Source organism: Tenrec ecaudatus, chromosome 11 (genome assembly GCF_050624435.1).
Source record: "Tenrec ecaudatus isolate mTenEca1 chromosome 11, mTenEca1.hap1, whole genome shotgun sequence".
Lineage (NCBI taxonomy): Eukaryota > Metazoa > Chordata > Mammalia > Afrosoricida > Tenrecidae > Tenrec > Tenrec ecaudatus.
The window spans coordinates 137482023-137509315 of record NC_134540.1 but is presented as its reverse complement, the minus strand read 5'-3'; positions in this window follow the sequence as shown (position 1 = coordinate 137509315).

The window sequence follows — 27293 nt, the reverse complement described above, 5'->3', positions numbered from 1 at the left end:
GATGCATCAAGATATTTTCAAAGTAAAATGTTCTCTTAAATCCAGTGTTATCAGGGTAAGCAAGTATTTTAATTTCCTATTACTTATACAGCAAAATACCCAAAGTAGGTGATTTTAAACAACTGAAATTTATTTTCTCACAGTGCATAAAATAAGAAATATATATTCACCATATTGCTAAAATGATTTTTCTCTGTCCATTCTAAAGAAATCATTCTAAAATCCCCCCTGCAGCTTTTAGTTAGTTATTCATGCTTTAATTGGTTTATGAATATATCTTCCTACTGTGTCTCTGAAGATCTGCTCTCCTATTTTATAAGTCATCACTCAGTAAGAATCAAACTTTCTGCTTTCCAGTAGAGTCCAACCAATAGCAGTCATAAAGGACAAGGTGGATCTGCCCCATGAGTTTCCATGATAATCATTCTCAGGAAGTAGAAAGCCCCGTCTTACCTCACCAGCCACGGGTAAGAGAAGACTCTGGAATTATTTTTAAACAGTGTTGGTTCTGTGGCTATAAAACACACAATTGTCTTAGGGTGTTGTCGTTGGATGCCATCCTGTCAGTTACAGCCCATTGCAACTCTGCTCACAACAGCACCAGACACTGCCTGCGCCTGCTCCATTCCAACCATCGTTCCCATGCCTTGGCCATTGTGGCAGCTACAGGGCCTGTCTTTTCCCTTGAGAACCTTCGCTTTTTCTTTTGCTTTAATATTGGCATTTATTTAGTGCTTTCAATAATTAGTTACATGATCAAATTACTAAATTGTCAATAAAGATGATCATCTGTAACTGTTTACCAAGTCAAGGTTCAAATATGTCCGAGGCATCTTTGTAAAACAAGTACATACGGTGAGTAACACGGCTGAATAGACTACGTATGTGCAAAACGCAGTGACGGCTGCAAAAACATTGTTTCGCAGAAAGATCTTACCTAGAGATATATGCTCCTTGCGAAATATCCGTTGAGAGCTTCTGGTACTGGAGGTATCTCCAACTTCGTTTACAGTGAAAATAAGTTTGCATTTACCATTTTATATGGTTTGTACATGTCTGTATTTTGGTTTTTGAACTCATAAATATATCAGAGCCATCAGGTAAATATGTGGCCAAACACCCTATTTTTCCATATAACCCACCTATGTAAGTACCACACCCATATAACCCTCATAGTGCACACAGGAAACTGTCATGAGAGGGGGTCACTCCCATGGCAAAACCAAGTAGCACATTATCGCATAAAAACGTGGTGTTCATCAAAGTCTCTGGTGTGACTTCAGAAACAGCCCATCAAGTCCTCTTTTTCATTGCTCCTGCCCCTTACCCAGCACGATGTGTTCTCCAGGGACTGGTCCTTCCTAAGAATATGTCCAAAGCATATAAGACAAAGTCTCATCATCCTTACCTCAAAGGAACACTGTGCCCATCTTGCAAGACAGCAGCTTGTTTGTGAGGAGTTCATAGAGGCTGTGCCACCACCACGTTTAAACGCATCCATTCTTCTGCCGTCTTCCTGATTCAATGCCAGACTTTCATATGCCTATGAGGCCATGGAAAACACCATGGACTGGAGCAGTTGCACTTCAGTCCTCAGATTAATACCCTTGCTTTTAAATATTATTAAACGTTCTGGTGCAACACATCTTTTGATCTCTTGACTGCTGCTTCTATGAGCGTTGGTTGTGGGTTCAAGTAAGACAAAATCCTTGTTGAATTCAGCCTCTTCTCTATTTATCATGATACAACCTATCGGTCCAATTGTGGGAACATTGGTCTCTTTAGATTGTGCTGTGATCCACACTGAAGGCTGCAATCCCTGATCTTCATCTGCAAGTGCTTTAAGTCTTCCTCACTCTCAGGAAGCAGGCTATGTCATGCGCATATCACAGGTTGTCATTAAGTTTTCCTCAATCCCGTGCCACATTCCTCTTCATACAAATGAGCATTTAGGATGATTTATTCAGCATGTATGCTGAGCAAGCATGATGAGAGAACACAAACTTTAAGCACACCTTCCTTGATTTTAAACCATGCAGGGTTCTCTTGTTTGGTTCACACAACTGCCTCTTGATCTCAAGGCATTATAATTCATTTCTCATTGTTGGGTGACCAAATCTTACCTAGCCTACCAATTAGAAAGAGGGCTAGGATTTTCAGCTTTACATTTGAAACATATATGCACATAACATCCATTTATATGAATATGTGTTTGTACATAAATACGAGTACGATGAGTCAATTCTGACTAACAATGACTTTCTAGTAGAGGGTAGAACTGCCCTGTATGGTTTTCAAGGCTATCTATCATTATGGAAGCAGACTCCCATCCTCTTTTTTTTAAGGAGATATTGGTGGGTTTCAGCTACTGATATTTAAATTGACAGCTGATGATTTAAACCATGTGCCCCTAGAGTGCCATTTTGTGTCTTGTTATATGCCTTCACATCAATTTTCACACCTCAGGTACCTATGTACAGCAGAATTCAACACTCATAGATAGATTGATAGATAGATAGATAGATAGATAGATAGATAGATAGATAGATAGATAAATGGATGAGAGATTATACATATAATCTATATAAGTACATACACACAAACGTGAGGTAAGTAAAAGAATTTTCCGTGAAATCTATAAAAACTTTTATTTAAGAACATCGAAATATGAAGCTAGTTGCACACTTCCACTCAATCATTTGGGGGAAGTTAAAGAAACTTGGATAGAAGAATCATATTAAGATATTTCATTCCAACACACTTGTAGATAATAAATTTATTTATTGAGATATAATTCAGATGCTAAGTAATTCAACTTGCTATTAAATTATGCAACATACTGTATTTTAGTATAGTCACAATTTTTCAATTACAATCACAATTTTAGAACTATATCATCATTTTCAAAAGCAAATTCACACCCCTCCCATCAGTAAACCCAGGAAGCCACTAGTCTATAGATTTGTCTGTTCTGGACATTATATATATATATATATGGAATAATTCAGCATATGGTCTTATGTGTTTGCTTCTTTCAGATTGCGGAAGTAATTTTGAGATTCACCAAAACATATGTCAGTATTTCATTCTCCTTATACCTGAATAATATTCCAGTATATGGCTGTACCATACTTTGTTTATCCATTTATATGGTAGTTGCACACTCTGGTGTCAATTTGGGACTTTGAGAGGATTAAGATTGAAGGGGTGGAGTCTAGTCTGTGTGGGCAGGGCCTTCTCTTGAGAATTCTGGGAATTCCTGTATTTCCTCCTTGGAGGTGGGAGACATAGTCTCTCTGTGTTTACTTCCTGAGAGACTCTCTACTGACAAGACACATGGATCTATGCTGACAGCAGTAAGAGCCCTGGACCTAAAGAAACCACGTAGAGATTCTGGCCAGCACCAAGATACATACACTGCCACTGGATCCACAAGACTTCCCACCCACTAGCCTGTGATCATTCTGCATTGCTGTCATTGCATGTGTTTCATGAGTCTGTAAAGGACTTTATAGATTGGTATTGGACACATGAGCTAACATCAGACTTATGGACTTGATCTGGACTGGGTTGGGATGTTTTCTCAATATTCAACTGCTCTTGTATATAAACTTCTTTCATATACATATATGAGTGTGTCTATGAATTTGTTTCTCTGCCCCACCCAGAATGACACAATTTACTAGTTCAAATTCCCTGCTATGTTCTGCTATTTGGTAATGTAAATAATAATGTTATGAACATTTCTCTACAAATTTTTTATGGAGACAAATTTTCATTTCTCCTAGGTAAAAATTCACATGTATTACATACTGTTATAACAGTTTCTGAAGTAATTATTAAAATGTATCCTCTTACAAAATAAATGAGAGCTTCTAGTATCCAAATTTTCACCAATATTTGCTATTTTGAGATATTCAAATACTTATACTTTACTCAATATTTTCTTTATTGTTAAGCATCTTCTGTTAGTAGTTCAATAATACAAAAATAATGTTTTTTATTTTAATAATAATTTTATTGGAGGCTCTTACAGTTCTTATAACAATCCATATATCAATTGTATCAAGCACACTTGTACATATATTGCCATCATCATTTCCAAAATATTTTCTTTCCACTTGAGCCCTTGGTATCAGCTCCTCTTTTTTCCCCTCCCATCCCCGACACACCTACCCTTATGAACCTTTGATATTTTATAATTTTTTCATATTTTCCACCATCTGCTGTCTCCCTTCACCCACATTTCTCTTGTTCATGCCCCTGAGATGGCAGTTGTATGTTGGCTATTGTGATCCATTCCCCCTTTCTCCTCCTACTCCCGCACCTTCCCCTATTCTCATGGTATCACTACTCTCATTATTGGTCCTTAGCAGTTATCTGTCCTGAATTCTGTGTGTTGAGAGCTCTTATCTGTACCAGTGTACATGCTGTGGTCTAACCAGACTTGTAAGATAGAAGTGGGGATATGATGATGTGTGGTGGACTCTTATTTATAACAACATACATGCTCTGCTCTAGTAGAACTGGGTCATGATAGTGGGGGAGGGGGAGTAAGCATAAAAGAACTATGGGAATGTTGCTATCCTGCACCCTGGTTTTCTTGTCCCTTCCTTGTGACCCTTTTGTGAGGAGCTGTCCAAGGACTGAAGATACAGCCCTGGGGGTGAGTTGCAGGCCTGCCTAGACCACACAGTAGCAAAGGAAGAGGAGGGAGGGAGGGAGGGAGGGACAGAGGAAGAGAGACAGAGAGAGAGAGAGAGAGAGGGAGAGAGAGAGAGAGAGAGAAAGAAGCTGGACAGCACCCTGGCCCACCAAGCTTCAAGGACATTCCGCTTGGAGCAGCCAATGCACAGAAAGGACCTAAGGTCAGGCTCACCATGAGACACACCATCCCCTTACTGACCCACAGCACTACAGGAGGCAGCACTGAAAACACAGTGTGGGAATTGTGCCTGGTCTGACCCCGCCACAACAGGACTAAACACTAAGGATGTACAGCAGAGCAGCATGGGGAGCAAAGCAACAAAGTCTCTGAGGAAGTATGAAAGTAGATTTCAGACTTAGAGAGGACTTATCACTGAATCAGACCTGATTATAAAACGTTCATAAGGGTCAGCAGACAGACCTGGAATGATTCAAAAGCTATTTTGTTCCTTGTCTATCTATATAATATAGGCGGGATAAACAAATCCTGATGAGAAAACAATGGAACCAACAGTTTCAGGGGGACAGGGGAGGGAGGGGAGGAACTGGGGAAAAGGAGAGGGGAATCGAGAAATCCAGGGACAAGCAAACCATCAGAAATCTAAATAGATGGCATAGAGGGATGGAATACCCAGTGAGGTTAGATCAAGGTCACTGTAGCTGAGAGGAATTAATGAGAGTTGAATGAAGGTCGAACATGATAGTGGGAACAAGAAAGTAAAAAGAGGAAAGAGCTAGGAGGCAAATTACATTTGTAGAGGTATAAATGTAGGCATGTACAGATGCAAATATGTTAATATAGAATGATAAGAATATGGGTTTATATACATATATTTGTAGGTTAAGTTTTAAAGTAGCAGACAGATATTAAGCCTTCACTCAAGTTCTCCATCTATGCAAGAACACTTTGCTCTAATATCCTGGTAATCTGTGATGCTCACTTTGCCGATGATAGCTGAAAACAAATGGGTATATAAGCTAATGTCCTGTTACAAGACTTAGCATCTGGAGTCAAAAAAGGCTCGAAGGTAAGCAAGTGGTCATCTAGCAAGGAAGCAACAAAGCCCACATGGAAGAAGCACACCAACCCCTGTGATGACGAGGTGTTGCCTGAATCAGGTTTCAGGCATCAGAAGACCTCAAAATGATACTTTTTTATGTTCATATTGTTCTTTGGCATGTCTTATTTTGAAAGTAATTATTGAACTATGTTGTCCTCTGTTTTACTTCTGGGTTGTATCATTATTCTGTGAGAGCAGGTGTTTGTGAAAATTCTTCAGATACTCTAGCAGCTAGTCACTTTCCCATAATACATGTTGAAATAATCTTCTTGCACTATCGCTAGGTTTAACCTTCTTCATTCTCTTCTTTGTTTGGTTTATTAAAACTGGTGTCTTTAGGTTTAAAATGTGTTTTTTAATATTAATTTATAAATGATCAAGGATTCATGAGAGCGGGAGGGGGAAAATGAGGTGATACCAAGGGCTCAAGTAGAAAGAAAGTGTTTTGAGAATAATGATGGTAACATATGTACAAATACGTTTGACACAATGCATGGATGTATGGATTGCAATAAGAGGTGTAAGAGCCCCCAATAAAATGATTTCTTTAAGTTTTTTAAATTATCACATTAATTTCACTTTATGGCTAATACTTTCTGTTTTATTTAATGAAGTTTTTCATATGTTATTTGCACATAATTGAAATATTGTCTTTTTAGTTTAGGTTTTGGAGATATTTAAAATATGTTTTTATATAAGCTAAAAAGTTGTTTTCCTACCTATTACTTAGCGAGGAGCCCGGACTGTAAAGATGCATGGGTGTTGGCCTTTTAATGACAATGCTTGTAGTTCAAACTTCTCAACAGCTCTGAGAGAAAAAAAAGCTCTTATTTCCTTTTAAGGTCTACAACCTGACTGGCCTCAATCTAAGCTACGTTGCCCACCTCCCTAGAAGAATGCACCACACAGTACATCACTGCAGATAAAGCCCAGGGAGAGGGGCAGCTCTGTTCAGACTATGTGGGAGCAAACTAAGAGGGAAAGCTTGGGAGAGAGTGGACCTGCACCTGACCAAGATAGCCTGAAAGATGACATCCCTGCTCAGAGCAGCCAATACACAGAGAGGACCATAAGGTTGGCCCCACCATGAAAATGTCCCCTCACTGGCCCACAGTGCTATGGGGGACAGCACTGGAGACACAGGATGAGGATTGTGCCCACTCTGACCCTCCCACACCGGATGAAACACTAAGGGGCCGCAACAGCAGCAAGGGGAGAAAAGCAACCGCGCTTTTGAGGAATCCCCAAAATAGACTAAAGACTCAGAGGGCAGGGCTTGGCACTTCATCAGACCTGTTTGGAAAACATTCATAAATGTCAGGAGACAGACCTGGAACTATTTATTGTTTCTTCTTCTACTTCTTCTTCTTCTTCTTCTTCTTCTTCTTCTTCTTCTTCTTCTTCTTCTTCTTCTTCTTCTTCTTCTTCTTCATCTCTTTCTTTCTCTGTCTATTTATATAAGGTAGACAGGATAAACAATCCCAAGGAGAAAACAATGGAACCAATGGTTCCGGGGAGGGAATAGGAAGGGAGGAGTTGGGGGAAAGGGGGGTGAAAACCAACAAACTCAGGGACCAAGGAACGACAACAGATCTAAAATCAATGATGAGGAGGAAGTAGAATGGCTGGTATGATTTGATCAATGCAATGTAGCATAGAAGAATTAATGAGAGCCAAATGAAGGTTGAATGGGATAGTGGGACAGGAGGAAAGTAAAAGGAAATAGAGGAATGAATTAGGAGGCAAAATATATTTATAGAGGTATAAATATAGGCATGTATATGTGTTAATTTATTAATATTGAGCAATAGATCTATGCACATATATTCATAGGTTAAGTATTAAGGTAGCAGATGGATTTTGGGTTCCCACTGAAGCCCTCTCTCAATGCAAGAACTCTTTGTTCTTATACCCTGGCATTGTGTGGTGCTCACCATCCTGATTGCTGAAGACAAAATGGGTGCATAAGCAAATGTGGTGAAGATACCTCATGGTGCCCAGCTATTAGACAATACAGTGTCTGGGGTCTTAAAGGCTTGAGTCAAACCAGCGACCATCTAGCAGAGAAGCAACAAAGCCAACATGGAGGAAGCACACCAACCTGTGTGGCTATAGGACAAGGTATCAGGCATTGGAAGAGCCAAAACAAACAATCATATCAATGTGGAAGAGGAGGGTTGGAGTGGAGAACTAGGGCCCATCTGTAGACAATGGGACACCCCCTCACAGAGTGGTCACAGGAAGGAATGACGACAAATAACCTCTCAGGAACATTAATGGAAGTAGCAATAACATGAGGGTAGCGGAAGGTGGGAGACAAGGGAAAGAAAGGGGGAACACAATGATCAATGGAAACCCCTCTCCAAGGGGGACAAACAACATGAGGGTGAAATGTGGGTGAGATATAAAATTACAATAATTCATAATTTATCAAGGGTTGATGAGAGTTGGAGGATTGGGAAAGAGAGGAGGGAAAAGAGGAGCTGATACAAAGGGCTTACGGAGAAAGAAAATGCTTTGAAAATGATGATGACTACCTATTTACAAATGTGATGGGTATAATTGATATATGGATTTTTAAAAGAGGCCCCAATAAAATGATCACAAAATAAAAATTTTAAAGATGTGCATCCCAAGAAACTCTGCCTAAGGTCACTATGAATTAGAATTGACTTGAAGGAAGTGGGGTTGTTCAGTGATTCCAACATAATTGGCTAAGTACTCACTCATCATTAAGCCACAATGTCAAATATGTTATATATCTAGTGAGCAAGTAATTCTTTTCATTGTCTATTTGTTTATGCCAGCAGCAAAATCAAACCTGTATAATACAACTTGGTAGCTGGGAGAGTAAGTCCCCGCATCCTATGTTTTTTTCCAAAGGTACTTGGCTTTTTAGCTCTCTGAATTTCTGTAAGATATATTTATCAACGAGCCAAGTTCTTCAATAAAACTCTTCGAATTTTTATTAGTGTTAAATAGAATGTTTTATTAATTTGGACAAAATTTTCATCAACAATAAAATGTTTCCTAATTCATTAATACCTTATCAATTTCTATGTTTTAGCTTTAATCAGAAAAACTGTTTTAGTAGATGTTTTCCTTGAGGGCATTTTTATATCTTAAATTAATATTTCAAAATAATATATTTATAGATATTAAATTCATTTAATTATATTTGTTCTGGTATGTATGTATTTTCTTTACACTTTTCTGAATTTTAAATAATATTTTAGTGCAAAATATTTCACCTGATGTATCCTATCCATAGAAGTGAATTAAATTGTTGTCTTTTTTAAGCAAGCTATTTTGGTATTGATTTCTTATTTCATTTAATTTTTGTTTTATTGAATTAGTTTTGGCTTATTTCATTTAATTTTTGTCTTATTGAATTTCCTGTATTTCAAATATGAATGAAGTGGTAACTCTTAGCAACTCTGTAGTCTAAGAGCTATACTATTAACAGGCATATTATTATTTCTATGTAATTAGAGAAAGTCACATGATCAAATCTGAGGACAATGTTTGGGAAACTATAAACCACATTTTTATTTGGGTGGATTGAAATTATCTCAGCAAAGTTTATGATAAAATGAGTGATAAAGAATTGAATTGAGATCTTTAATGCAATTTTCAACATTATATTTTGTTTCCACTTATTGTGAATGTAATTTTTTTCATATTTCATCATGCAGCATGATATTTATTATAACATAAGCTTTTATTGATCTATCTTTTTTTAATCTATCTTAATAGGTCAAATTCTCTGACAGCTCTTCCTGAGACAGACTTTGGAAGTCAGTATATTTTTCAGGAAAACACTTGTGAGTCTGTATTAGGAGACACAGGATGGGGCAGAGCCAGACATGCAGCTGCAGTATAAAGTCAATAATACTTGAGTTACCCACAGTGGCTCTCAGAGGTGATATATTTTATCAAAGTTGTACCAGGAGGGACATCAATGGCCAAGTACTATAACAAAGAGAGAAATCAGGTATTGGATGCAGGATGCACAAAGAAAATTGTGTCCTTAGGTGAGGCAATTGTCTGCAGCTGGAGCAAGTGGAAGAATGAAGGGACTGCATGTGATCATAAATCCTAACAAGTCAGACCTCACCTCATGGGTATTGAACTGATGGCTACTCATAGCAACCCCATGTGACAGGACACAATTAACTGTTCCTGTGAGTTTCTGGAACTGATTCCTAATGAGAGTAGAAAACTTGGATTTTCTCTGGAGAAGTATCTGGTGTTTTCAAGCAGATGACCTTGTACGTAGCAGTCAAGCATGTAATCCACTTCTTTGAAGAAGAATCTGGACAAACTATCTTCATGTCTTCCATTATCTACATCACATTAAGAAATCTCATTTTCTATTCCCACTTTACTAGAAATGAAGCACCGACCAATTGTTCTTTAACATATATTATTCTTTTTTCAAGGTATTTATTTTATAAAGGTATTGAACAATCACAGTTTATCTTAAACCATTAATATGAAACTTTGAATGATGTATAAAAGAAATGAAATATTGGAATGTTGTTACCATATCAAATTTGTTGTTCTACATGTGGTATGGCGCTGTGTGAGAGTTGAGTTTTTGATTTTTTAACTAGTTTTGGTGTGCTCATCTTCCATTCATAAACAGGCCTGGCAGCACAGTGACTATGTAACTGGCTGCTCACTGGGAGGATGACGGTTCATTTGCATGAGCAGCTTTATCAGAGAAAGCCCTGGTCATCCCTCTGGGAAGCCCTGCGGGGCTATTTTACACTACCCTGCTGTGTCGAGTAGGAGTACAGGACAGGGTACAACTGTCTCCGTGGGCTTCTAAAACTGTAACTTTTTATAGGAGTAGAAAGCCTCCTTTTTCAGCTTTCTACTCCAGAGGAGTGACTGGATTTTGAGTCATGACCTTGTGAACTCCTAACCAATAGATAGCATATTTGATGTGATCTAAAGTAAGTTTTCTAAATTGAAATGTAGGGTTTATATCAAATACTATAAGAGCAGACCTTTGACATAGCAGCCATTGTTTTGGGGTACCCTACAGTTAATTTTGACTCTCAGTGACACTGGGTACAAGGAAATGAAACACTGTCCAATCTGGCTGTACTTAAAATTACAGTTATGCTAGCAATTATTGTCTCCATTTATCTCATCATCAAGGGTCTTCCCGTGTGTCTACTTTACCAAGCTTGATGTCCCTTTTTCAGGGAATGATCTCTCCTTATAAGGTTAAAGGACTTATACAAGAACCACTTGAATGCATATAACATATTGCACATGGCTTTTGAAAACCATTTCACTTCTTACGTGCTGCTTTCCCATGTGGACTCTGCGCATAAATTGTACATGAATATTATATACACAGTTTTATAATTACAAGGATTAATATCACCAAACCAAACATTAATATCTCCTACCATTGAGGGAGTCAAAGTAACAATGATATTATAGGAATTGTCCCAGAAGGTTTCCAAGGCTCTCAATCTTTAGGGACACATACTGACATGTCTTTCTCCCTTGTTTTATATGGTAGCATTATGGAAAGTTGTGTAAAATTATTGGGAAAAAAACTAATATCCACAAAATGAGTCAATAGCATACTTTTGTCAATTAAAACATAATATTATGCAGCTACTGAAATTATGTATGTTTTCTTTTTATTTCAGGAAATTAGTTTTATAAAAATCCCATAAGAAAAATATAGATAGTATTAATTTTAGACCTATTTTAAATATAAAGTGCATTCTGAGCAAATTTATAAATCATGATGACAGAAATATTCAATGAGGTTCCTTGTTCTAATGCATTTGATTTTCTATTAGAATTTTAATTCTGAGCAATTCATTGGCAGAAAGGTACAGATGAGAGTGAAAACCAAAAATCCATTTGGAGAGTTCCCACATGGATCCACACTTTCACTGACTCCTTTCTGAGCATTGACCCAGAATGAGTTCTAGTGGTGTGGTGGTTACATGGGCTGTGGTCCTCCAGGCCAACAGTTTAAAAGCACTGGCCTCAGCAGGAGAAGAAGAGGCCTTCCATTCCTGTAACTTGTTACAGTCTCAGAAATTCACAGGGGGAAATCCACCATAGTGCCATGGATATGAACTAACTTGGTGGCTGTGAATTTGGATTTTGAATTATTGACCCCATGTAAACAACCTTGCCCTTAGGCAGAATGAATTAGAATGTAGATTACCTCCACTCCCTTTCTAGCCATCCTGGGGAGGGGCTGTCTCTGATTTAGACCTTGACTGGGTGTAGCCTTGAGGCATACAATTGCATTAGGCATGGCTCTGGGGTGTGGTTTCAAAGCCAAGAATCAAGCTCTATCAGTCATACCTGACTGCTTGTTCAGAGAGCCCTTGACCCATTTTGTAAACTCCTCTGTGTAACATAATATACTTGTCTCAATTGTGGTTCTGTTCCCGTTTCTCTCTTAGTCCCAACTCTAATTTTGATGGGTAGATCTGTCGTGAATCATGAATTTGTGATAGTTTCATTTGTTTTCCATGCCTTATTTAAGCAGCTGTGTGGTAAAGAGTCCTTGGATGCCTTCAGAACCCCCTGTTAATGACCTCTCTCATCTGGATGATGTGTCTTTGCCTTTGTATTGACTGTCTTGTTTAAGACTTAGTAAATATTTCCCTTAAAATATATTTAATATAGGAGCAGTTTTATGTGCCCTGAAATATTTTTACACTTTTTCCCTTTTGCTGTACTGTTGAAACATTTTGAAAAAATATGTTATCTTCTTCTATTAAATTAATGAAGATTTTGATTTTACTTTTATGCTAAAAAATCCAGTTCTGCCATTAATATTATCTAATAAGATAAACGTTTCATGGCATAATAACCCAAAGATTACGTGTTTTCCTTGTTAATTTTGTTAGGTAGACAGATTTGGAGAAAGAGGGAAAGGAAAATGAGAAGAATTACGAGCACAATGGGGGGTAAAGTCACATTTTCTTTATCACCATTTCCCAGCTCAAAGGCAAGTAGAGGACAGAGGAGACATATTTCGTTATTAATAATTTCCAAGAAGGAGGGGATCCATGAAACAGTGGGTGGTAAAAGGCAGTATTTGTGCCACTCACACAATGATTGTTTTGACCCAGGTTTTAGACGTGGTGTCAGACATAGCATGAATTCTGGAGTGCGTGCCCATCACCAGTGAAAGGGAGGGATGCCGCCGCCGCCAGTCAGCCCGGTAGGTTTCTGGAGTGCTTTATACCTCTGTTTTTGCTTAGCAATGCTGACAGAATTCATGTGGCAGAAGCACTGTTGTAATGCAATGACTTTTCTAAGGAAAAGAGAAGTTTCCGGTATTCCCAGGAAACCCCAGGGGCCAAGAGTAGGAATGGAAGAAGTCCACCGAAGGCATCATGACTTGTCAGTGGGATCGAGTAAAAGGCATCAGAAGAACCCAAACAAACAAACAAGAAACCCCACATTGTTGAGAACTAGGGCGTTTCTGAGCAGAGACCCCAAACCCACTGTAGACCTCACAGAAGGGTCCTTAGGTAGCTAGCACAGGGACTGGGGTGTCCATTACGGCACTCTCAGAGGGTCGTGCTTCCAGCCAGGAAGGGGTGGTACACCTAGGTGGGCGTTACACCTGGATTGGCCCATCTAAGCCAGGTGAATTCAATTTAACCAATGGGGTCGACCAGGATCGTCAACCACGCCTCCCAGCGGAGGACCTGAAAAGGCAGAATCCTGAGCCTGGTGGCCCGTCTGCTTCTCAAGTTGCTCCTTGGCTCACCTGTGGCCTCAGGATTCCACGTGCAGGGGCTGAAGTGGCCTGATGTGCCTGTGTAAACCTGAAGCTTCTTCTGTCTTTTATAAAACTCACTTGGATTCCAAACCAGGCTTTGCCGTGAATTCCTTCTGGCGTGGAGCCAAGGACCGAGATATGTATCTCTCCAAGGAGAGATCTAAGAGGGTCAGAAGGAAGGGATGAGTCAAGCAGGGCATAACATAGCACTGATGAAACACACACTCTTACCACTCTTATCACCATCCATACATGCATCAATTGGTTACTTGAGGCTTCCTCACCCCCCCACTATCATGACACCAGTCCTGTCTTTCCCTGAGGGAGAGACCAGAGCAGGAACACAGGTACAGAGAAGAGATAAGAGCTCAGGACACATGGAATCCAGGAACAGGAATGGGAGTAGTGATACCAGGAGGGTAAAGGGAAAGAGGGGAGAGGTGGGGAGGAAGAGGGAACCTATTGCAGTAATTGACACATATGTCCCACCACCAGGGGGACGAACAACAGAAACTATGAGGGCAGGGAGACAGGGGCCAGTATAAGATCTGAAAATAATCATTTATAATTCATCAAAAAGAAGGGCTGATACTCGGGGCTCCAATAGAAAGTAAATATTTAGAAATAATGATGGCAGCATATGTACCAATATGATTGATACAATTGATGTAGATATTATTATTAGAGATGTAAGAGCCCCCCAAAAATGACCTTCTAATAAAATAAAAATAAAAAGAGTGCCCTGAGAGAGCTCGGGCCCAGACCCCGGCAGTGCCTGTGTGCCTCTCCCCTCTGACCTGCAAATGCACACTGAACAAGAGAAGAGTAAACAGCGAGCTGGGCCTTCCTATGGCAGGCCTTTATCTCTTGGGGCCGGGAAGGCATGGTTGAAGGTATTGGCTGACTTTATTGGCTGAGTTTAAGTACACCTGGGTGATGTCATATTGTTGATGACTCAGGTGATCGTGCCCAGGTTTGCTTCATCTGGGGTCTAGGGGCTTGTGCCTGAGCATACTCGGTTCTGGATCTTTCCATAGGTATCTAATGGGTACCTAATTTCTTTCCAACCCCTTTGCCATGACCCCATGCAGACATCTGGGGAGACAATCCCCCTTAGTCCTATTTCTGGCTACCTAACAAATCAACAGCAGAAGGTCCACCAAAGCCAGTTATTGGCAGAAGGTCAGCTACTAGTGAGACAAACATTCGAACCTCGAGCCCAGAGCCCTCCTATTATCTACGATGTCCTATAGCACCTGCCATGCTGCAGTAACACTTTAATAAATTTACTCTTTCAGTTCAAACCCCTTTCCTATCTACCCTCTGCATAATTTCTCACAAACATGACAAGAACCAAGAGAGCTGGGGATTGAAACTCTCAGTTCCCTCATGGTAACTATCCATTTGATTAGAAATACATTCAACAGTGAAGGCTAGTGACCAATGCACTTTGCAGTATTGAAGTGGATACTACAGAGAGAGTTGCTTAAAATCAGCTGCAAGTCTCAGTAATACTGCCCGTGACCCACAAACAAGCAGCTTCCGCATGAGAACAATGGTTCCCCTCATGGTCAAATCTCCAATATCAGGCACTGTTTCCTGTTGGCAGTTCACAACCAGAATCCTTCTGCAAAGGGAGACTGAGAAATGTACTTTCCATATTCTCCATTCATACAACATGGGACAAACTTAGAAGGACAGAACTCAGCATCGCCTCACCTATTGGATATTTCAAATCCAAAAAATCCTATTTGACTGATATTTAAGATTCCAAATATAAGACACAAGAATGTCATGCTTCCTCTAAATGTCATGTAGCGCTTCACAGTTCCCATTCTATTCCAAAAATTTTTGTCACCATATCATGTACCCATTCAAGACAGACCATTAATTCTTTAATATTTTTATTATTATTTTAAAGTTAACAATATGAAAACATTTTTAAGTCAGCATGTATACAATTCAGTGAGATTGTTTGCATCAGTGAGTTGGTTTTATTCTGCCAACCTGGCCAATAAACATGTGAGATTAATTGAAGGGCAGAGGGATAAATTGCTCAGTGAGTCTCCTGCCTTTCTAGTGCTCTGGTTTCTTGATTTGTTATGGTCACACCAGGGTGCAGCTGCCTTAGCATTTCCCTGCTTCACCTTGACTTCCTGCAAGACATCTCCAAGGAGAAGCAGCGTGGACTTACCCCGTGCAGACCTGGGTGCTGGAGCAGCTGTGTGGAGACCCCTGCCAGTGCTGAGATGCTTACACATTCACTGACTTGGCTTTCCTCCTGCAGTCCGCATCATTACATCTGTTTTGTGAGATGGAGGACTTTGTGAATTGGTGTCGGACATATGGGTTAAAGGGTTAATATTGGACTTGTGGGCTTGGGCAGCACTGAGTTGGGATATTTTCTTGATGAGCCTTTAACCTTTACATTAAACTCTCTTATACATGAGTTTCTGTAGATTTGTTTCTCTAAAGTACCCAGACTAACACAATCAGTAACATGGTGCTACCCTCATCTGCATCATAAATTGTTTGTTTGGCATCTGTACCTTATTTTAAAGAGTACATTAAGGACTATTAGAGAGTGGTCAATATACAATATATGCAAATAAATCAAACACATATACATTGAAATATGTATATATATCAGTTCTTATTTTTTGTTATAAGACTGCCCCTTCAAAATCTTCCTTGCTTTCAGAAAGCTAGGCATTTCAACTGGTTCCTAGATCCAAATTATTATTCCTGAAAAATAGATGTTAAGTCTAGTAAGGCTTTTTATTTATTGTTATTTTTGTGTGTGTTTGCGTCCTTTTAATTATTTCATGACACCAGTGTAACAGAAAAACTATGAGGCACCTCAGGAAATTTTAATTTCAAATACATTACTACTTACTGTACAGTGTCATATAAAAGGGATCAAGTCTTCCCCAATATTCAGGACCAATAAGCACAGCTAGAAGAACAATCTTTACCCTTTCCAGCTGATTCAGTGGTATCAAACAACTAACGTGGTAAGATGTAACCTAAACTTGTAGCTGAGTGAAACTTTTTATTCCTGGTAAAAGCATTCTTGCCTTTGAAGTACATTCGTCTAAACTAGTAAAGCACAGATTGGGAGGCCGGGACGCCAATGGTTTATTTACAATGAGTCGTTAGAGATAATAGGTATGCCACTGCACCTCTACTCCTTCACAGCCTGTCTTATTTATATCCTGGTAATGATAGAAAAATATGAGAATCACTGATTCAGAGAGTACATCACATTTCCTATAAGAGTAAACAAAAGTCTAAGACATTATGTATTATTAAAACCACAACTGTCTTTGGTTATTGTCGGTTGCTGCGCAGTTGGCTTTGCCCCACAGACGCACAATGCACAACACAACAAAACACTGCTTTTGTGCTCTCCTCAAACTGGTTTCAACAATTGTCAACTCATGTCATTAAGGGTCTTCCTCTTTTTTTCTTAATTATTTTAACTCTTTTCAATTGCGGTCTCTAAGACATTTCAATAGTTTCTCTGGCTAGCTGATTCCAGGTGATAGGAAATATTGATAGTTTTGGAAAAATGAATTCCATTTACGTTTTTTTTTCATAGTCTCTACTTGACCGTTGGTCCTAATATCCACTGCAACAGTTACACAGAAACTCACAGACAAAATTCATGATTAAAGAGTTTATTATAGAAGGTAACAAGTTGGAGTGTCAGTAGGAAATGCTCAGGGGTCAGCTACTTTTCAGAATATGTAACAAAATTCGTTTAGGTCTGCCTGAATCACCAATCTTTCAGAAAACCAGACTCAATTGAGGGGACTGATAATGTCAAAGATTATTTGAAAACTTGAATGTTTAACATACAACCATTGTGGAGAGTAGTAGCATGGTGTTCCCTAAAACAACTGGGAATCGAAATAACACACTATAATGACACAAATAGACGTACCCCTTCTCACGCTCATTGCTGCCCAGCTAAGAAAGCAAGACACAGGAAACTGCCCCAACGTTCGTCAGTAGAAGAATGGATACAGAAATTCTGAGACACAAAAATGGAATACTACGCATCACTAAAAAAGGATCATAAAACTATGAGACACCATAGGGAGGCTTGATTAGAGAAACCGAGCTGGAACCCAAGTGGAAGGTGAATTTTGAGAATGACAAGTGCAACGAATGTATAAGGGTGCTTTGCTCAATTGATGTATTTATGGATTGTGATAAGAGTTGTATGAGCCCCAATAAAAAAGATTTATTACTTAAAAAACAAAACAAGAACTTAATTGGAATGATGTGCAAAAATCAATCGATCATATTACTCAAAATTTCCCATATAGTAATATTTCTGAAAATGATATTTTCAATGAGGCATCATTATTAAAATATATATTGATAAGGAAAAGGTTAAATCTGGGGCATCAGCAAAAATCACAACAGAGAACAAATGGTTAGAAATATTTCATCATTTTGAAACAAACCATGTTCCATACAATAAAGTACTAAAAATTGTGGGAAAAAATAATAAAATAAAAATAATGCCCTTTTATTAATCGATGGCATTTTCAATATTCTTCTCCCATAGCACAACTCAAATGCATAGATTATTCTATATTCAACATCCAACTGGCACATGTATATGAAGCAGCTGAAAATACCATACCATACCTGAGTCCCCAAAGTAACATCCTTGCTTCTCCATACTGGAAAGTGATCTTGTGTAGCAGATTTACCTAATACAACACGTCTTTTCATCCTCGACTGTTGCGTCCATGAGCAATGCCTGCGCATCAAAGCAAGACAAACTCCTTGACAACTCACACACGCTGTCTTCATTCACCATGTTACCTGCTGGTCCACTTGTAAGAATTGTGGTCTTCTTGCATTGAGTTGTCATGTATATTGAAGGCTGCAATCCTTGATCTTCATCAACAATTGCTTCAAGTTCCTCCTTTCAGCAAGCAAGTTTGTATTATCTGCACATTACAGGTGGCTAATAATCCTTCAAATCCTGTTGCTGAATTCTACTTTATATAATCCAGCTTCTCTGATGAGTTTCTCAGTCTGCAGATGGAACAAATAAGATGAGAGCATACAGCGATGACGTCACCTCTCCTCGTTTAAACCATCCAGCATTCCCTTGTTCTGCTTGTGTAACTGCCTTTCTTTGGAAGGGTTACAAATATGGATCTTTTCCAGGCAGTTGGCCAAGGAGCTGCCTTCCAAATTCCCTGGAAGCTTGTTTTAACATTTCAACATTTTCAACCATATATTACAACCCCCTTCTTTATTTGTAATCTTAAAAAAACTCTTTGACAGCAGAGACCTCACTTTAATTGGGATCAGTTTCTCAAGATGGGGAGAGGTGGATAGGACCAATCCCTGGCTGCCATACAATATTGTTCTGGTTAACCGAAATCAATAGGAACACCTACAGAAGCGATCAGTGGAACTTATTGGCAATTCTCATAAAGACAGAGGTGGAGAAGCAAGCGTCACAGGTATCCCTGTCTCAGAAAAGGGGATTTCACTTCTCTTTGGGGGTAAACTATGTGTAATAATCTGCTAATTGGGAGAGGGGGAAACTTAATAGTCCTTATATAGTGAAGACTATAGTCTCCCAAGTCACGTGGATTCTCGGTGCTCTGGGGGCTGTGGTTTATGAGCAGTGTGGTGATGCTGACCTTGGAGCAGTCTCCCAGGCCAGCAGAGCCCACATCCTACGAGGCAGCTCCACCTAATATCAAAGGCTGGGTATGAATCTTCAAGAAAAGAAACTGGAATAGGGAAGAATGAGGTACTGGAGGCCATAATGAAGGCCAGTGTGTGCTTTTCCTGAGAGTGGGGGGCGGGGGGTGTCAAGACATCAGGCTGAAACATCTCTGCTTATCATGTCTCCCTCCTAGGCATTCCTGAATTGGAAAGAGACGAGGCTTTCGACTCTTGTAAAGAGTCTTGGAAAACCACAGGGGCAGTTCTACCCCATCTTCCAGCCTTCCTGTGAATCAGCATTGACCACAATGAGTGCAGGATTGGTCTGGCATTCATGAAAGGAGCCCTGGTGGCTCTGTCACATGCACTGAACTGCTAACCATGCAGGATGGGTGGTTCAAACCCATCGGCAGCTCCAATGGAGAAAGATGAGGCTAGGGTTTCCCACAATGATTCACAGTCTTGAAAACTCTATCGTGGGTGCCTATGAGTTATATTTGACTTGGTAGCCATGGCTTTTTGGTGGGTTAGCATTAAGACTGAGTCTGACCCCAAACTAGGAAGCCAGGGGTCATTTTACTGAATGTGGGAATTGCCACCAGAAAATGGCATTGTGTATCACAAGAGCCACACGGCTCTTCCTCCCTCAACCCCACCTCCCGGCCTCGAGGGACCCAGAAATGCAGGGTGTCAACAAAACTGAACAGACATCTCTATTAAACGAGATCATAGCAAAACAAAAAAAAAAGGAAGAAAAGAAAGAAAAACTTTTATAGAAACCAAACGGAGAATAAGCCCACTGTGATGTTCCCGAGCGGATATTTTTGATTTAGTTTCTATCCAGCTCATTGTGACTGGGGACAAATCCTATAAATGACTTGGACCTTAAACTGTCGTGTTGAGGCACACCAGGGACACACCAGAAGGACTCTCTGTGGAAACTCCACTGGTATTTTCTTTAAACTCATCACTAGTACATTTAAGGAACCAGCTGGAACATCCTAGTAGGAGAAACAGACAACCGCGATCCCTAGGTGATGGCACAGGGACTCCACTGCCTTTGGATTGCATCCCTTGCTTCCTTTTAGAGAGTGACTGGTGGGCTCAAAGAGTTGACCTTGTGGCTAGTAGTGGAACACATAACCCACGACACCATCTTGGCTCCTTATTTATTGTACAGTAACTTATTTCTGACACCTTTTGAAAGATAAATTATAATTGCCTACTATTCAGTTCCTATTAAATGTGGCGTGAAACGTGGGGGAAATTCCAAGTTTATGCAATTTTCACTGTTAAAATAGATTTCTTTGGATCAAAGGCTTCCATGTGAAGTATACGTTGACTAAATATTTACTAGAACATAAGCTACTTTAAATGAAGCCAGTGTGAACTTCCTCTAGCCCAGGCTAGCTGACACTATATTAAACATCCTGATTCTTTTTTTTTTTAAAAGGATGAGCAGAGTGAAGAGAAGCATCTAATGCATATTCCTGACGCTCGAGGTAATAGATTAAAAATATTTGTGTTCTATATTAAAAAAAACTGAAGTGAACAGAGGAAAAGTGGTGCCATTCTTGGTATCAGTAGCTGAAATATACTCAGAAAGAAGTCTGACATGAGAGGAGCCAAACATGTCTTGGAGATAAGGTGAGGGGATAGCCAGGGAGGCCGGGGGAAGTGGGGAGCTAAGAACAATGAGCACAAGAAAAAGAAAATGCTCCGCAAGGATTGTGGTGACGATTGCACAAGTCCTATTAAATTGAACAGTAGGTGAATCACAGGCCTAGAGAACTGCTGACACCCGAGGAGGGATGCAACCCAGACACACATCTTTCCTCAGTGTCGGCCACGCAGTGTCCCTGTGCTCTATTTGAGCAACTGACTCTTGGTCCATTGACAGGTTCTGCATGAGCTCTATTAAGAGTTTTAGGATTCCCATTGTCTAAAGCATATTATTCATAGTCTATAATCCACACAGAATGCTTTTGCAAGATCAATAAAGCATAAAGAAATGTCAAAAAATGAGAACTTAGGTATTTTTAATTCTAAAATTATTTGAATACATTAATATATTTTACCCACTTCTTTAAAAAAAAGAATAAGGTAGAACTATTCATGAAGTTTTAAAATTTGGTTAAAAATAAAAGAGATGCAGCAGCAATACTGTCATGAACACTTAATACACTGAAATATGCCTATGAAATATGTAACATCTACAGAGTATCAACTAAATATTATTTAGTTATATGTTTCATCTCTATAAAATATAATAAAACAAAATATTGTCCTGTGATTTTCTTATAATGAATAAAAAATCATGTATTACTTTAAAAATGTTAACCTCATATGATCTGAATCCTTAGATTCTCAAAATAATAATACTCCTCTTTGCTGTCCAGTTGATTCTGACTCATGATGGTTCCATGTACTTCAGATAGGTGACATTGATCATTATCAATAGCCATAATCTTAAAGAAGTATATGGCAGGTGTTTTTCCTATGATTCAGTCAGCTTAGCTAGATCCACAACTTTCTCGATCATTTACTACCTCCTGAAATTGTTAACTAGCAACCAATTCCTTTTGGTACAGTGACCCTGTGTATGTTTCAATCTTTCTTTGATGTTTCTTGTCTATTTGCTGTTTTTCCATAGTATCCTTCAATATTGCAGATTGAGGTTTGAATTTTTGCTTTTATTCTTTCAACCTAAGCAATGGAAAACTTACTCTTCCCTTTTGATCATCTAATTCTGGGTGTTTGTGCAATTTTATTATAATATTTTACTTTGTCATTCCCAGCCATCCTTAAAACTCAGCTGATGAAACATTGATTTGCTAATATCATATGCCTAAAGTTGAGAAGAGCTACAGATATCCACTAATAATCAGAGCATGAAATTTATGAAATATATATCTAGAAAAATTAGAAGTTGTTAAAAATGATATATAGTGCCAAAAGTTTAGTAACCTAGGGATTATTGACCAGAAAGGCTATAGAGTTAGACATTTTAAATAAGAGCATTATTCTGTCTACTATACTGGAAATGACAAAATGAAGAATAGTGTTATATTCTTCATAAAAAGTGCATTTCAAGATCTGTCCTGAAGCAAAATGCTTCAAAGAATATTATCCAAATTCTACAAGGAAGACCAGTTAATACCACACAGAGCCAAAGAAATTTACTACTAACAATCTGAAGTTTGAATGTATGAAGTATGAATCAATTAAAATTTGGAAGTCATAAAAAATGAAATGGAATACATAAATAGCAATATCCTAGAAATCAGTGAGCTAAAATGGACTGGTATTGGCCATTTTTAATCAAAAGATCATTCAGCCAACCTTCCGTCTGAAATTGACCAAACATGCTGTGTTATTCTGGGTAAACTAGAGAAACAAATCCTTAGACATTCATATTGTCTAGGAAAGAGCTTTATATACAAGAACAATTGAATATTGAGAAAACATTCCAGCCCAGTGCAGATCAAGTTCAATGATACAATATTAGCTCATAAGTACGATTTCAATCTATAAAGTCCTCTTCAGACTCACAAAGTATGTGCAATGATGCCGAATGCCCAAAGATCACAGACCAGTGCGTGGGCAGTCCTGTGGATCCAGTGGTGTTGTAAGCATCTCAGTGTGGACAGGGTTCTCCACATGACTTCTCAAGCTCAGGGCACTAGTGGGGTTCCGTGGGTCTTGTCAGCTGCAATGTCTCCCAGGGAGTCAGCAGGGAAAGAGAATGTCTCCCGCCTCCAAGGAGGAATACAGGAGTTCCCAGAATCCTCAGGGAAGGCAATGCCCACACAGAGGTCTTACCTGCTATGATCTGACAGGCTGGACTCCACCCCTTCACTTTGAATCCTCAAATTGACAACAGATTTTGTAACTACCACACATGGGGTCAAGATACATTGATAATTATTGGTGATTGTAAAGTAACATTGTAAACAAAGAGAAGGGACAATAGTTCGGAAATACGCTTTTGGTGGTTGAAATGAAATGGAATGAAGCTGGAGAGAGCATGATAGAATTTTGCGACACTCACAACTTCTTTGTAGAAATAGTGTTTTCCAACAACATGAACAATGGTGATTCAAATTGACTGAATCTGTAGGAAGAGATCATAGAGAAGCTCAAAATTGGAAGCTAAAATCAAGCCAAGGGCTGACCGTGAAGCAGAAAAACAATTGCTCACATGAAAGTTCAAGTTGAAGCTTAAGTAAATTAAAACAAGCACACAGAGCCATAGAACGATATTGAACCTATCCCACACGGAGTTTGAGAACATATCTGATGCATTGAACACTAATGACAGAAGATCTGATGAACTGTGGTAGGACATCAAGAAAATCATTGATGAAGATAATAAAAGGTCATTAAGAAGCCAGTGGGCAAAAAGGTTAGTGTGGATGTCAGAAGAGACTCTGAAACTTGCTCTGACTCATAGAAGAACAAAGCCTAATGGAAGAACTAATGAAGTCAGAGAGCTAAATAGAAATTTCAAAGTGTATCGAAGACAAATTCACATATTACAATGACATGTTCAAAAACCTAGAGTTAGAAAACCAAAGGGGGTGAACATCGTCAATAAATCTTAAACAGAAAAATTGAAGAAAACTATTCAATCCTCTAGTTACACTATTGAAAAATCCTGTGGGGAAATATTGAATGATGTAGGAAGCATCTAAATAACATGGAAAGAGCACATAATCACAATATCAAAACTAAATGGTCGATATTCCACCATTGCAAGAAGTTATATAAGCAAGAAACAATGATGTTGATGGAAGAAGTTCAAGCTGCACGGAAAATATTGGTCAAAAATAGGGCTCCAGTAGTTGATGGAACACAAATTGAAATGCTTCAAGAAAATGATCAAGCACTAGACATGATCATCCACATAGGCCAGGGAGTTGGGGGGTAGCTTCATGGACAGCTGGTGGGAGGAGATCCATATTTATGCCAATTCCAAAGAAAAGTGACCCAACAGAAAGTTTAAATTCTAAAACATCAATGACACCACATGCAAGTAAACTTTTGTTATTTTGTGTAAGAAATCCAGGATAGGTAAATCTAGAGATAGAGTGACTGGATTAATGGTTTTGGGGAGCACGGCAGGGAAGGCTAAGTGAAAATTTAAAGCTAATAACAAGGAGTACAAGTAAAGAAGACAATGCGATAAATTGATTGTAGTGAAGATTATTTAACTCTTCATATGATTGAGCTACTGAATTATGTGCCAGTAAGACTGTTAAAAATAAATAGGGCAAGATATGACAAAATAACAATCTATAAGTTATCAAGGGCTCATGAGGGAGGAGGGATCGGGGAGGGAGGGGAAAAAAAAAAGAGGACCTGATGCAAACGGCTTAAATGGAGAGCAAATGCTTTGAAAATGATTAGGGCAAAGAATGTACGGATGGGCTTTATACAATTGATGTATGTATATGTATGGATTGTGATAAGAGTTGTATGAGCCCCTAATAAAATGTTTTAAAAAAATAAGAGTCACAGACATTTTATATGGGAACAATTGGATTTTAAAAGACACAACATTTAATATACGGATCAAGTATTTGACTATTGGGCATAATAAGGTTATTCGATTCAAGTGTATTGTTTGTTCTGGATTGATAATGATTGATTTATGACATTATGAGTGATTAAGTATAATATTTCATTTCAGCCTGGCTTGATCATTTCTCCCTCCTCCCTTTATCTCTCAATTTCTTCTGTAATGATGATAGATTGACTTGGATTGATCCACACAGTTTAGTGTCAGGCATTTGAAGTTTGGGGGTTTGAGTTATGGTTTTTAATGTATAATATGTAACATAACAAAAATTCTTATTTAAAATGTTATTATTATTAATATATATTGCTAACCCAGTCACATTTTGTCAGATTCCTTATTTATTATTGTGACAGTTTCCTGTTATGTATCATGGTGTTCATTGCCCTTCTATACTGTGCTCCAGGATTCTTTTTGTAAAGAAAAGAGAGTGCATTTCTGGAGTAACTAACCGTATTTCAAATGAAGTAAGGACAGGGCACGGCGCTCCGTGAATGACACTTGGAGGTCAAGGCAATTCCGAACAATGATAGCTGACATGGGTAATTTCCCCTTCAAGCCTGATTCCTCCTTATTAACGAAATGAAAGAAACATGCTTATTTACTTCAAACCGTGTTTTAAAATGTCCTCTTCTTACTATGTAATCCATTTTTGGTAGCCAATAACATTTTGTTTTATTTTGTTCAAGATAAATAGAAATTAAACATTTTCAATAGGCACATTAAAAAAAACTCTGAAATCTCACGTTACGAAGTAAAAGTCTTCTCGTGTTGTTAGCAATTAGATTCTAATATTTTAATATTATGAAATTACTTTTCCTTATGGGCCCATCATGACAATATTTTAAGTAATTTTATTGAATATGAGAATACAAACAGAAGGAATGATTCCGTAAAAGAAAGGTCAGAGAAGTAGATTATTAGAAAATAACAGAAAATAAGGCACGACCTCTTCTGAAACATTTAGGAAACATTCCCAATTCTTAAATCAGCTTGCTTAGAAATATCCCAATCAATTTCAATCGCAGGGCAAAAATCCAGCACACAATGTCTGCTGATGCTGCTAGAAATTGCAGGCCAAGCTCCCTGTGCTGTACACATAAAATTCCACTTCTTGGATTCAGTTTGGTTTTCTCTGGTGCAGCGAAGCAGAGAAAATAGAGCGTGTAGGTGTAAGCATTGCTTCTTTGCTGGGAAACACAAGAATTTTAGCTCCCTGGATTATTAAGAAGTGTTTGGTGTGGCATGTGCGCGGATGTACAAATTTTCTCATTGCCAACCTTTTTGTCCCTATGTACTAGAGAAAAAAAGCATGAAGAGATAGTTACAATGCAGTCTGAGGCCAGCATGAGAATATAATTATTTTAATTATTTTATGTAAAACTTAAATTGCATGATACCCAATCAGCTGTGTTAAATGATTTTATATTACAAGGCTAATAGTGACTATTCTTATAAACCCAGCCACAGGGGGAAACAAAATCCCCATGCCCTTTTGAAGCAGAGATTGGTACTGTTAAGTGCTCACAGGTTGATTTCTTCTCTAAACTAACAAGCTTTTTCAGACAACTCAGCTGATACCGCAGATATTTACAGTTAGGCCTGCATTATGGAAGAAAAAAAATCACAGTCACTTTCCTTCAAATCTCATTGGAATTTGACAATTATCAAACAATATTAAATAGTGAGATATCACCACTTCTCCTTAGCAGATCTAAAGAGTCCAGGACATGTATGTTATAATATAATGAATGCAAATTAGTGTGTAGGGTATAATTTGTGCTATACTATGGCTTCTTTTTTTCTTCGTGGTTTTTGATAGTTGTGATAGAGTTATTCGTACTATAAGAATTTCTTATTTCAATTCTTATTTTTCTACATCCATTCACTAATTTTTCATTTTACTAACTTAAAAGTAACTGAAATAGAAAAAAATATATCAACCGAATAGCAATACGTACTTGATAAATTCATCACTATTTAGAAATGTATAGCGAAATAAGTGAATAATGTTAATAGTTAACAAAAATATCTACTTTTATACAGTTTTTTGTGTTTCATGGCATAACTTCCATTTTTGTTCAAAGCTTATCACCTTCTTCCTCACCATTTTGAGGCAAATGTCAGTACATGTCATATATATACTCTATTGAGCATGTAAACAGACAAGACTCAACATAAAAAGTGGATATTTCTTCCAATCAGCTATAAAATTAGTTGGAGGACCTTAACTTTTCTAGGAGGTATTGTAATTTAAAATGCATTCATATATAATTATTTCTATTGAAATATAATTTAAAGTCCTATAATATATGAACCATAAAAGAGTGTATAATCAATTATATGATGCTTTTAGAATTATACCAATTACTCAGCAAAGTTCATTGTGTACCCAATATGTGCCAAATTCTATGTATTTCAAATGTTAGTATTCTCTAGTGTCATATGCTGGATC